The sequence below is a fragment of the Bos grunniens genome, chromosome X, assembly GCF_055505025.1.
Source record: "Bos grunniens cultivar Pamir isolate PY7600 chromosome X, Bosgru_T2T1.0, whole genome shotgun sequence".
Lineage (NCBI taxonomy): Eukaryota > Metazoa > Chordata > Mammalia > Artiodactyla > Bovidae > Bos > Bos grunniens.
Window position 1 is genome coordinate 129,376,246 of NC_141194.1, and position 12,148 is coordinate 129,388,393.

The following is a 12,148-nucleotide window of genomic DNA, read 5'->3' on the forward strand; positions in this document are numbered from 1 at the left end:
CCACCACATACACCCTCTGTGATGGCACACACTCTGTGGACTGTGCTTCTCTCTGAATCCAAACAAATCTACCTCTTACCTATCACTGTGTCTCACTGAATTCTTTTTGCAATGAGACATCAAGAACCTGAGCTTCACTAGGTCCTGAAACCAGGCACCATGGGCTTTGGCCATGCTCAAGTCCTGGTTGGACACAACTGAGTGACTAAGCATAGCACAAAGTCCCTGCCATAAGGGTTTGAGTCCCAATCTTAGGTAAATGGTTTCAAATACAATTTTCAGAAATGGAAAGATGATGACCTGCCCAATCAAACAGTGGAGAGAGGAGCTGAAGGATGGGAGGAAAAAGCAGTGGGAAAAATGTGCTGAGGAACCCCTTTCATAACTTTCCAGAAAAACTGCTAAATGCCTGACCTGCACCCACAATTTTCATTGGCCTGATCCTTGGCACAAAGGAGGTTAAGGACAGAAGAACCCTCACACGCTTGGGCAGCAGCTACTAGGGCACAGCAGATAGTGGAGCCTTCGAGACACACTGGGGAGTAGCCCCTGCTGGAGTCACTCAATTGTATGCCACTCGCCTGTTCACAAAGGGTTCAAGGAAATAAGAAATGAGAGACTGTAAAGGAATTAAGATTTTGTTAGCCATATGTCCTTCCAGCCATAGGAGTGAGGACCTCCTACCTTAACTGGAGGTCTTCTGGAATCTGAGATTGAGCCATATGAGCTTTCTGCCGAGTTTGTTTTTGCTGTCCCAGTTTCCAGCATGCTGGGCTTGTTGTCATTTCCACTGCACTGGATTTCCTTTGCGTTCAGCTTCCACCGCATGAGCTTTCGCCAAGTTGGGCTTCTGCTGTGCTTGGTTTCCGCCTTGCTGGGGCTGAGCTGAGGTTGTTTCAGCCAGGTTAAATCCGAGTCATGGCACCAGATATGTCAGGGGAGTGTGTAATTTCCTCAGTTCTGTCTTGAGACAGGAAAGATTTGAAATGGCTGACCAATGTCACAGCTCTGTTACAGCTCAGTTTTATTTGGCAAGCAAAGGATAGTAGACCCTTGAGGCATGAGGGTGGGCAGACCCCAAAGGAGAGGCCTCAATCTGTCTTGGCTTCCTCTTCTTATATATTTGTCTCCTCCCTTACTTGAGCCTGCCTTATGCAAATCGGGCTGGCCAAGAAGGGGGCGTGTTTGTTTTACCTGAAATTCTCACTCCAGTCCATGGATTTTCTTTTATTCCGTTTTCACAGGCTTTTCCCTTTCTTTGTCTTTTAGCCACCACCATTTTGGACTCCTTTTTCCTGCTCTAACTACCTAACAAACCCATGCAAGCATGCAGTTTGTTTAACCCCATGTGCCCCAGAGTCTGCTGTGTACCCACATCACCCATGGTAACTGTATATGTGTGTGTGTGTGTGTGTGTGAAAATAGAGAGCCTCAGGTCCAACTGCCCAGATATTCATAAGTTGGGCAGGATCTGCAAATCAGCACTGCAACAAACTTTCCAGCTGATTCTGATAACAGATCCACAGACCAGCCCTCGTCAACCACTGACAAACCTCAGCTTGTGCAGCTGGGAGACTGAGGCCAAGAAAGGCTAAATGGACTTGCTCAAGGTCACACAGCTGAGTTTCCAGAAAAGATGAACACGACTCTTTGTTTCTCCCAATTTGAAGGTGAATCAGGTAACTGCTTAAGTCAAAACTGAAACGTGGAGGTGCAACTGTTACCAAGTCCAAGCTCGCTCTGCTCGCCACACGATAGACCAATGAATCTGAGAGACAAGATGTTGAGACAAGGAAAAGACTTTAACTGGGGAGCCAGGAGACTGAGAAGATGGCGGGCTAGCGCCTCAAAATAACCATCTTATTGGGGTCTGGATGCCAGGTTCTTGTATAGATCAAAGATGGGGGAGGTGAGGAAGCAAAGAAAAAGGGCTATTAATCTTGCAAATATCTCCTAGAATGGCAAGCCTCAGGCAGAGGATGTGTTAATTTCTTCCTTCCTGCCATCCACAGGTGGGTGGGGTTCTGAACAAAGGAACTTTAGTTTACCAGTCAGGCCGAGGGGCATGATTCCCTAAGGCAAACCATTCTGTATGATTATAATAACAAAAGCAATGAAAAGCAAATCAAAGAAACAGTTCCAACATGGAGTCAGAATTGGCTTCCTTCCTGCCACGCAACCAGAGCTCAACCTCCCAGGGGAGGCAAAACTAGAGAAAGTTCTGGGCTGGGAGGAGAAGGAAGAAACCAAACGTTTAACCTTTCACTTTGGCACTATCTGAGAAAATTTTTTTCCAACTAATTTTGCTTATTTGGATGATGGGCCTAAATTCCATTTTCATCAGTTTTCTCCACCCTACATTGACTCTCCCAGGTTTTTTATACTGTTCTAGGGCACAGAACCTTTTGAGAGTAATTATCTGACTTTATGCAATATCAATGGAATATATATTAAAATGACATAGTGACTGAATGCAATATGGTATCCTGAATTGGATCCTAGAATAAAAAAGAGACACTTGTGGAAAAACTAAGGAGATCCGAATAAAGTCTGTAGTTTAATGAATACTAATTTATCAACATTAATTTCTTTTTCTTTTTTTTAATTTTAATTTTATTTTATTTTTAAACTTTAAAATATTGTATTATTTTTTTATTTTAATTTTAATTTTATTTTATTTTTAAACTTTAAAATATTGTATTATCAACATTAATTTCTTAGCTTTGACAAATGTACCATTGTTATGTAAGATGCTAACATTAGGCAGAACTGGATGATGGGTGTACAGGAACTCTGCAACTTCTCTGTAAATATAAAACTATCACAAAAGAAAAGATTTGTTTAAAAAATGAGCTTAGGTAACAACAAACCAGAGCAGTCAATGAAGCAAAGACAAACTGCCAATCAGAGTACTGATTCCCTCTCCCACTGGTGGAAGCTGACTGCTTGATTTGTATGAGAAAGTTACTTAAGAGAAAAAGCCTGTTATCTCCTAGAAGGTAACCTGGCTGAGTTGGGGAGTAGAATGTGCTTTAATTTCAGGAGAATCAAATAATGATTTCCTTCCCTAAGAGCACATTCTGTCTGTGCAGTTTTCACTGAGGTAATTGTTTTCTATTTAAGTAAACAAAAACTGGAATAACCTCAAAATGGGGTTTGTATACAGTAGTTTATATACAGTAATGGGATTAAACTGGATGCTTTCTGTAGTAACAAACATTAAAAAAAGTAATATTTTATGAAGGTTGGTCATCTTCATTGTGCTGCATTGGTCCCTATGGAGGAGGTGTCTGTGCTTGATATTGTAGGATGTGAAAAGTCTTCAAACTTCCTGTCCCATCTCACCTTCCTGCAACAGTACCTGAAGCATCCCCATCATTAAATAAACATTTTGTTTTTATTGTTGTTGATTAGTTGCTCAGTCATGTCCAACTCTTTGTGACCCCATGGACTGTAGCCCACCAGGCTCCTCTTTCCATGGGATTCTCCAGGCAAGAATACTGGAGTGGGTTGCCATTTCCTCCTCCAGGGAACGTTCTTGACCTAGGGGTCAAACCTGCGTCCCCTGCATTGGCAAGTGGTTTCTTTAACACTGAGCCACCAGGGAATAAAGCCAGGGAATAAAACATTCACTGGGTACATTAATAATAACAGCTAAAACATAAGAAATAATTATTATGGGCCAGGTGATGATCATCAATGCTTTTAATTTTCACAACAACCATGCAAGGCAACAATGAGTTATTATTTTTGGTTCTGTAAATGGGAGTTCAGACTGTATAGGAAACTTGTCCAGGTCAGACAGGAAGTGTGTGGCAGAGCTAAATATTGAGCCTGGTTTTATCTGGCTCTTCTCACTTTGGATGTCATGGAAAAATGCTTAGCACTGCAGTGAACCATGCCACAGAGGCAGAGGGCAAAGAGCAAAGAGGGAATTATATCTGTGTGCTGATGGGAATGGATGCCAGGAGCAACGTGATTGGTTGGAGTCCTAGATTTCAGAGGCAGCTGCAGAGCGGTGGTCATCTAAGTCGTGGGAGAAAAAAAAAGGCATCTCTAAGGGAGACAAGAGGAATGGTGAGGCCAAAGTCTTCAATCGGCCCACACGTAGGCAGCAGGAGGTGGAGAAGGGGGTTGTTAGAGAGTAAGCAGAGGCCAGGAGAGGGAAATAGTGGGGATGCATATGCAGAGAGAATTTCAAGAAGTCATCAAATGCTCTGAGAGCTTAGATATGATGGAGAAACAAGAAGCAGTTGCATTTAATAATTTGCGTCATATCAGTTCAGGCCAGTACAATAGGAGGATGAGATCCATATTCAGAGGAGTTAGGAGGCAGGGGGCAGCAAGGCAGGAGAGGGAATAAGGTCAGGGTGCATGTCCTACTCATTCGGTGGGGGATGTAAGGAGGGAGGATGGACGGTGTCATTCTCAAAGCTGAGAAATGCTGAGAGGTGGAGGATCCACGGCTGAGTGAGAAAGTGATGATGCACAAGCAGGAGGAGGAGGACCACTGATGCGGCGAGACCCAGACCAAAGGGGTTGCAGAGGGAAGGAGGGCGCCAGGCAGCAAAGAAGGAGCAGGTGGTGACTCCTGGTGGGACTGGGAGCATCTGTGGAGAAGGCCCCTCTCAGAGAAAATTCTTTCCCCTTCCTGCTGTGTGCTCCCTTCTCTCTCCCAGTTTCCAAGATCTGCAGGAGACTGGACTCTCAGCAGCTGGGGCAGTCTGAGGGCACTGTCTTCCTGGGCACTAGGTCCATGAGTGGTGTCAAAACAAATGTCCTTTTCGTCATCATTTGGGGCTTGTTTCAGATCAGAGGTGCGATTTCACCAAGGGCTTCTGTTTTTAGTCTTTTATCAACACCACAAAATCACATTATCCCTCTGATCATTAGATTACTCTCACTAACATCATAATCACATTGCATACCCACAAATACATCACTATTCACTTAGGGTAATCAGTTTTAATGACACTCACTTCAGTTTCTTTCATAAATCACACGCTTTTATGAGATAATGGAGGAGAAACATCTAATTTTGAACTCGGACAAATGAAAAGTGAATGCATGTGTTTTTAAATGTATTTTTGTTGACTTCCCATGTCCATTACTTAAAGGGCAAAGAATATCTCCTGACTTCTCTCTTAGAAATAAATGAGGCAAAAGTACAGTGGATTTTGAATACCAAAGCATTCACTGGAATGTGTTGCAAACAAATAATAAACATAGCTCCTCCTTCATTGGCTTTGCACAAATCTCAGCTGAATAGAAATCAATGGTGGGAAGCAGTGTGTCTGATAGTCTCCAAAAGTGGTAAGGAGGAAAATCTTAACACCACCCCTTTACAGGAGCAGAATCAGACTCAGCTTGCTGTGTTGTCTGTGGAAAATAGAATAGCAATTTCTTCCATCCAACAAATGTATATTGAATTCCTACTATGCACCACACCAGGTACAGAGATGGATAAAACATTTTCTGTGGAACCTGCAGAGAGAGCTTCAGCATACAGTAGCCTTGTCCTACCCATTTTATGTTCCCCTTCCATCCATCTCTGTGAATGCACACCCAGAGATCCAAAAATGCATGGATTTTATGTCCCTCACCACCCCCTGCCCACCTCTCTGCCAGGGAAAGGCCAGCTCTCAGAAGTGCCTCATGGGAGGTAATTGAGCCACCTTCCTTGGTGGACCTGCCCTGAGATCCCAACCCTGTGACTTCCTGCCTTCCCTCCCATACCTTACCAGTCCATCAGGAGACACCAGATCCTTGCCTCAGGCTATCCTTCAGAGGATTCCTGCCAGAGACAGGGGCTCAGAGGAGAAGTTTTTTCCTGCTGGATCAAACAGAAGTCAGCCTGAAGACAGATACTACACTTGATCTTAGCCAAAAGGCCAAGAAGCAATATAGTGAAAATGAGTATACTACCTAAAGCAATCTATAGATTTAATGCAATCCCGTTCAAGCTACCAATGGTATTTTTTACAGAACTAGAACAAATAATTTCACAATTTGTATGGAAACACAAAAAACCTCGAACAGCCAAAGCAATCTTGAGAAAGAAGAATGGAACTGGAGAAATCAACCTGTCTGACTTAAGACTATACTACAAAGCTACAGTCATCAAGACAGTATGGTACTGGCAGAAATATAGATCAATGGAACAAAGCAGAAAGCCCAGAGATGAATCCATGCACCTATGGATGCCTTATCTTTGACAAAGGAGGCAAAAATGTACAATGGAGAAAAGACAATCTCTTTAACAAGTGGTGCTGGGAAAACTGGTCAACCACCTGTAGAACAATGAAACTAGAACACTTTCTAACACCATACACAAAAACAAACTCAAAATTGATTAAAGATCTAAATGTAAGACCAAAAACTATAAAGCTCCTAGAGGAAGACACAGGCAGAACACTCTCCGACATAAATCATAGCAAGATCCTCTATTACCCACCTCCCAGAGTAATGGAAATAACAGCAAAAATAAACAAGTGGGACCTAATTAAACTTAAAAGCTTTTGCACAATGAAGGAAACTATAAGCAACATGAAAAGGCAGCCTTCAGAATGGGAGAAAATAACAGCAAACAAAACAACTGGCAAAGAATTAATCTCCAAACTAAACAAGCATCTCATGCAGCTCAATACCAGAAAAATAAACGACTCAATCAAAAAATGGGCCAAAGAACTAAACAGACATTTCTCCAAAGAAGACATACAGATGGCTAACAAACACATGAAAAGATGCTCAACATCACTCCTTATCAGAGAAATGCAAATCAAAACCAGAATGAGGTACCATCTCCACTGTTCAGAATGGCTGCTATCAAAAAGTCTACAAATAATAAATTCTACAGAGGGTGTGGTGAAAAGGGAACCCTCTTACACTGTTGGTGGGAATGAAAACTAGTAAAACCATTACGGAGAACAGTGTGGAGATTCCTTAAAAAACTGGAAACAGAACTGTCATATGACCCAGCAGTCCCACTGCTGGGCATACACACTGAGGAAACCAGAATTGAAAGAGACACATGTACCCCAATGTTCATCGCAGCACTGTTTACAATAACCAGGACATGGAAGCAGCTTAGATGTCCATCGGCAGATGAATGGATAAGAAAGCTGTGGTACATATACACAATGGAATATTACTCAGATATAAAAAAGAATGCATTTGAGTCAGTTCTAATGAGGTGGATGAAACTGGAGCCTATTATACAGAATGAAGTCAGAAAGAAAAACACCAATATAGTATACTAACACATATATATGGAATTTAGAAAGATGGTAACGATTGACCCTATATGCGAGACAGCAGAAGAGGCACAGATGTAAAGAATAGACTTTTGGACTCTGCGGGAGAAGGTGAGGGTGGGATGATTTGAGAGAATAGCATTGAAACATATATATTACCATATGTGAAATAGATGCATTTCACAGTCCAAGTTCAATGCACAGTCCAAGTTTGATGCATGAAACAGGGCACTCAAAGCCAGTGCACTGGGACAACCCAGAGGGATAAGATGGGGAGGGAGGTGGGAGAGGGGTTCGGGACAGGGTTCTAGTACCTATGGCTGATTCATGTCAATGTATGGCAAAAACCACCACAATATTGTAAAGTAATTAGCCTCCAATTAAAATAAATAAATTAATTTTAAAAAAAGAAATCAACCTGAGGAAACCACATTCAAAGAGAAGTGGGTGCATCCAGTCTCTGGAATGATGGTGCTTAAACCAACCAACCAAAAAAAAAAAAAAAAACACCCCGCATTTTCTGCTCTTGATCAGATGGCATGTTCTAGTTGAAGAAGAAGACATAATATATAAGTTCACTCACTAAATCCTGCTAGGTGCCAGGATGAAAGCAATTAAGAGGTGAAATGGGAGCATTGAGGAGGAAGTATTTTCTGTGCCATGTGCGTAGATGTGTGTGTGTTTGTGTGTAGTGGTGCGATTGGTCAGAGAGTCTCAGACACATTGTGCAGTGCTGGTGTTTGAGCTAATCCGTATTGATGAATTGGGATTGCGGGGAGAGAAGAGGAAGAAGGACATCCTGGCAACCTTTCCCCATGAATACACTGTCCTCTGCCCTAGCGGTATCTTTCTCCAAAATCATGTGCAAACTCTGTATGGCATCAGCTCAGTTCAGTTCAGTCGCTCAGTCGTGTCCGACTCTTTGCGACCCTATGAATCGCAGCACGCCAGGCCTCCCTGTCCATCACCAACTCCCGGAGTTCACTCAGACTCACATCCATCGAGTCAGTGATGCCATCTAGCCATCTCATCCTCTGTCGTCCCCTTCTCCTCTTGCCCTCAATCCCTGGCAGCATCAGAGTATTTTCCAATGAGTCAACTCTTCGCATGAGGTGGCCAATGTATTGGAGTTTCAGCTTTAACATCAGTCCTTCCAAAGAAATCCCAGGGCTGATCTCCTTCAGAATGGACTGGTTGGATCTCCTTGCAGTCCATGGGACACTCAAGAGTCTTCTCCAACACCACAGTTCAAAAGCATCAGTTCTTCGGCACTCAGCCTTCTTCACAGCCCAACTCTCACATCCATACATGACCACAGGAAAAACCATAGCCTTGACTAGATGGACCTTTGTTGGCAAAGTAATGTCTCTGCTTTTGAATATGCTATCTAGGTTGGTCATAACTTTCCTTCCAAAGAGTAAGCGTCTTTTAATTTCATGGCTGCAGTCACCATCTGCAGTGATTTTGGAGCCCAGAAAAATAAAGTCTGACACTGTTTCCACTGTTTCCCCATCTATTTCCCATGAAGTGATGGGACCAGATGCTATGATCTTCGTTTTCTGAAAGTTGAGCCAACTTTTTCACTCTCCACTTTCACTCTCATCAAGAGGCTTTTTAGTTCCTCTTCATTTTCTGCCATAAGCGTGGTGTCATCTGCATATCTGAGGTTCTTGATATTTCTCCCGGCAATCTTGATTCCAGCTTGTGCTTCTTCCAGTCCAGCGTTTCTCATGATGTACTCTGCGTATAAGTTAAATAAGCAGGGTGACAATATACAGCCTTGATGTATTCCTTTTCCTATTTGGAACCAGTCTGTTGTTCCATGTCCAGTTCTAACTGTTGCTTCCTGACCTGCATACAGATTTCTCAAGAGGCAAGTCAGGTGGTCTGGTATTCTCATCTCTTTCAGAATTTTCCACAGTTTATTATGATCCACACAGTCAAAGGCTTTGGCATGGTCAATAAAGCAGAAATAGATGTTTTTCTGGAACTCTCTTGCTTTTTCTATGATCCAGCGGATGTTGGCAATTTGATCTCTGGTTCCTCTGCCTTTTCTAAAACCAGCTTGAGCATCAGGAAGTTCGCAGTTCACGTATGGCTGAAGCCTGGCTTAGAGAATTTTGAGCATTACTTTACTAGCATGTGAGATGAGTGCAATTGTGCAGTAGTTTGAGCATTCTTTGGCATTGCCTTTCTTTGGGATTGGAATGAAAACTGACCTTTTCCAGTCCTGTGGCCACTGCTGAGTTTTCCAAATGTGCTGGCATATTGAGTGCAGCACTTTCACAGCATCATCTTTCAGGATTTGAAATAGCTCAACTGGAATTCCATCACTCCACTAGCTTTGTTCGTAGTGATGCTTTCTAAGGCCCACTTGACTTCACATTCCAGGATGTCTGGCTCTAGATGAGTGATTACACCATCGTGATTATCTGGGTCGTGAAGATCTTTTTTGTACAGTTCTTCTGTGGATTCTTGCTACCTCTTCTTAATATCTTCTGTTAGGTCCATATCTGCTTCTGTTAGGTCCGTACCATTTGTGTCCTTTATCAAGCTCATCTTTGCATGAAATGTTCCCTTGGTATCTCTAATTTTCTTGAAGAGATCTCTAGTCTTTCCCATTCTGTTGTTTTCCGCTATTTCTTTGCATTGATCACTGAGGAAGGCTTTCTTATCTCTTCTTGCTATTCTTTGGAACTCTGCATTCAGATGCCTATATCTTTCCTTTTCTCCTTTGCTTTTTGCTTCTCTTCTTTTCACAGCTATTTGTAAGGCCTCCCCAGACAGCCATTTTGCTTTTTTGCATTTCTTTTCCATGGGGATGGTCTTGATCCCTGTCTCCTGTACAATGTCATGAACCTCATTCTATAGTTCATCAGGCACTCTATCTATCAGATCTAGGCCCTTAAATCTATTTCTCACTTCCACTGTATAATCATAAGGGATTTGATTTAAGTCATACCTGAATGGTCTAGTGGTTTTCCCTACTTTCTTCAATTTAAGTCTGAATTTGGCAATAAGGAGTTCGTGATTTGAGCCACGGTCAGCTCCCGGTCTTGTTTTTGCTGACTGTATAGAGCTTCTCCATCTTTGGCTGCAAAGAATGTAATCAATCTGATATCAGTGTTGACCATCTGGTGATGTCCACATGTAGAGTCTTCTCTTGTGTTGTTGGAAGAGGGTGTTTGCTATGACCAGTGCATAGGAAGCTCTTTAAAATATGGTCCCAGGCTGCTGATGGGACCTATTTGGTCCATATGCTTTGCCTCCCTGAACTTCTTTTAGTACTTCCACAACATGCTTTTTCACAGTTCCTTTCCTTTGCATGTACTACTCCTGTCACCTAAATGCTCAGCTTGGCAAGGTGACCCTTGTCAATCTAGTACCCAGAGCAAAAGATGGCACCTTGGCAACAACCCCAAGGCTTTCTCTCTCTCTCCAGCTGCTGCTGCCTTTTCCTGGTGGGGACATGTTCTGGCAAGCTCGGCAGGCAGGGACCACCCCTCTCTTCTGATTGACCTCGTGAGTATAATCCTGCTGCCCAGGTCTCTTCCATGGACAGATGGCTCCTAAGTCAGACAGGCTGGGACCTGGGACCTTTTGCTGCAGTGCTGCAATGCTTGCACTTGGACAAACCTCTCCTCAAGCAACAAAATACAAAGAAACTATATGGGGCTAAAAATAACTATGTGCCTGTGCAGCTGGGGCAAATTCTGGACAAAAAGATACATAGAGACCAAGAAGCTTAATTTTCACTTTTCAAGAGCTGGGATAAAAAACAGGACACCACATGCCCCCTGCACTCAATACCACCAAAGAGGTGGGCAAACCACCTAAGCCACCCCTCTGGCCTGATCCCTAGGCACACCCCTACTCTCACCCCATATAATGGGAACAAGGTGAGAACAAGGTTGCCCCACCTTGGCGAGTGAGGAAGCAAGGGAACCTGTTCTCGCTCCCTCCTATTGCAGTAGGGGCATCAATAAAACCTTGCCTGAATTTGTCTGGCCTCTAGTCAATTTCTATTGATTAAGGAGTCCAAGAACCCTGGTCGGTAACTTACATATCCACTCACTTCCACCTATAGAAATGTTGAACCCTTTTGTTTTCAGCCTTCCACCGCCAACCACTGTGGGGAAACGGAGTACTGAGGTATGATGAAATTCTCCTCTGGTCTCATCACAGGTAGGCAGATTAGAATTTTCTGTTAAGATTACCCCAAATCTAAGCCCTACACTTTGTTGACCTCTTTATCAAAATTGCCTTTGGATAATTAAGAGAAAAGTTGGCCCTCATTACAAAAATCTTTTAAAAAGCTTATGCCTTTCTATCTCAAATTTTGCTCATGAAACCCTTCCTGAGTGAATACAAACCTTTCGACTAAGACCTGTTTGTTGCCCCATCCACTTCAGCCTTTATTTGAGGTACCTCATTATGTCTTCCTCCACAGCATTATGCCTTGGCTCAATCAGAATTACAGCAAAATAAATTAATTATTATGGAGTTGATATGATAGGCCTAGAAGAAGGAGGCTGGAACGAAGCCTTTTGAAGGACTATTATTCCCCATTATAATAGGTTTTATTGCTATTAAGAATTAGCACACAATGGTTTCTACAACTGGATGAATTACATAAATGCTAATGTCAACATCAGACATCATTTAGAAGAGATATGGAGAAGCATTTTCTGTTTGTAAATGTCAAAACCATTTCTCATCCATCAGGTAATAATTTTTCAATTTTCTTTTCACGAATATAGTACATTGTCAGTGCTACTGAAGTCATAATTGATTTCACAGCTACAAAACCATGGGAAGCCAAAGGACCTTCATTATAAGATAGAACTTGAAGATCTGAATAAGATACCATTTCCCTCAAGAACCACAAGATCAAT

The 12,148-nt window shown here is 42.6% G+C and overlaps 1 pseudogene; it reads right to left on the reverse strand.

Moving 5' to 3' along the window:
* Positions 1-5,805: 5,805 nt before the first annotated feature.
* Positions 5,806-5,903, reverse strand: LOC147341400 (U2 spliceosomal RNA; annotated as a pseudogene).
* Positions 5,904-12,148: the final 6,245 nt, after the last annotated feature.